This window comes from Varanus komodoensis, unplaced genomic scaffold (genome assembly GCF_004798865.1).
Source record: "Varanus komodoensis strain SLA01 unplaced genomic scaffold, ASM479886v1 scaffold16, whole genome shotgun sequence".
NCBI classification, from domain to species: domain Eukaryota; kingdom Metazoa; phylum Chordata; class Lepidosauria; order Squamata; family Varanidae; genus Varanus; species Varanus komodoensis.
Window position 1 is genome coordinate 2,799,062 of NW_025335468.1, and position 1,957 is coordinate 2,801,018.

Sequence of the window (1,957 nt, forward strand, 5' to 3'; positions counted from 1 at the left end):
CCTCTGCTTCATCTTTAGACCCTTCTGGTTCACCTGTTTCTTACTCTTGTCCAGAGAGTGGTGATGGTGTGGAGGAGAAGCAGCAGATGCCGCTGCCTCCTTGTTCCCAGCTCTCTGCCTGTCAAGCAAGCCCTGGGCAGCAAGGTTGAGAAAGGAAGAGCAGCAAAAGCAGCTGGTGGCAACGGTAAGGAGGAGATAGCCCCAGAGATGGAGGGGAACATTGAATCTGGCCCAGCAGCCCTCCACAGTCCAGAGCCAGCACTGGAACAAAGTATGGACTGTGACAAAAGAGATGGGGGAGGTGGGCAGAACGTGTGCAACGGTGAAGAACCACATGTGCATAGTGCCCACAGGAAGAAGGAAATGTGAACAAGGCAGCATAGTAGAAGTTCTCTTATGGTGCAATCCTAGGTGCATCCTATGTACAGTGATCCTTTGCACAGCACCAGTGAACGCAGTGGGACTAGTTGAAAAGTAAAAGTATCGAAGATCAGATTCCAGGTCATTTAAAAATTTGTCTGTTCCTTTTTTCCTTTGGCATTTTTCTTATCTATGCCCTCTACACACACAAGGGTGTGGGTGTGAGAGGGAGAATGGGGGGGAGGGTAAGAGAAATTCAGATATAAGGAGGTAGCAGCTATCATTGGAGGGAATCCTAGTTTGGTACAAGAACACTCAATTCGCATGTTGAAAATCCCTTGCTTTTCCAGTTTAAAATGATCAGAAAGTGAGTGATGGGGGAAATTATTCTCTGCTTGAACTGCAGAATTCATCTCAGTCCTAGAAGATCATGGGATGCAGAACCTTTCTGGAATCCAATGTTGGAGAAGTTCCCAGGTCTGCCTTCTGACTGTGTCTGGGGCCAAAGACAAAGGGGCAGAGCCAGCTTCCCAGAAGTGCCATCATCACATTGTATCTTAAAAGCTCAATTCTAGCTATGCTGGTTGGGGCTTGCTGGGAGGTATAGGCTCTTCTTATGTTTAAAATAAAATGTCTAAAATGAGGGGACTGATTAACAAAGCAACTGAAAGGGGTAATCAAGAGGGCTAAATCCCTTCAAAGCACTCTGGGGTTCTTCTAAGCTTCAATAATGAAGCTCAACAAGAATTTGTGCTACAGGGTAAGAAATATAGCACCAAGTCTGAGAGCTCATCAGCATGGCTAATGAGCAGAGCCAAAGAACAGTTAGAGAAGAAGGCTTCCTCCAGAAAATAGATGTCTCAGAAACTGTGGCCCCCGAAAAGTTTTGGCTTGCAACACCTCTTGCCCCTCATTATTGGCTATGTAGGGCTGAAGGGACTTGTAGGCCAAGACATCTGGAGGGCCACAGGTTGCCTATATTCCAATGCTGGAGTGGTGGCTGCAGTTACCACAAAACGTTTTGTGGCTTCTTGAGGCAAGGAAGGTGACCCTCAGTCCACAGGGTTCCCCAGTCCAGCCCTGGCATTCCCCAAAAGCTATGTTCTTTCCCCTCCCGAAGCACCATTTCAATTTATCTCACAGCATACTGTATGGAGAGGTTTCAGACTCCCTGTGTTGGAGACAGAGATCGATCCCTCTCTGTGCCCCAGCTGGCCAAAACAGATCAGGCAAGGAGTCAAAAGGGGCCAGTTTTTAATTCTTCTCATGGCACAGTGGGCAGAGAAGGTTAGCGGGTAAAAGTCCTCCTCCTAGGGTCTGGCTAGGAAGCACGTGCATGTCTGTGTGAACAGGGCATCCGAGTAAATGAATGTGCACGTGAGTGGGGTGGTCTTGTTCATGCTGGAATCTGGCACTGCTTCTTTAGGGTTTTGGCCCTGCTATGCAGCTCTCACCTTATTTCCAGGGAGCCAGTGCAGCTTTCAGGGCAAAAAAGGTGGGAAGAATAAATTCAGATTAATTAAAGCTGTATCTCATGGGTTCAAAATTCTCTCTCTCTCTCTCTCTCTCTCTCTCTCTCTCTCTCTCTCTCTCTCTC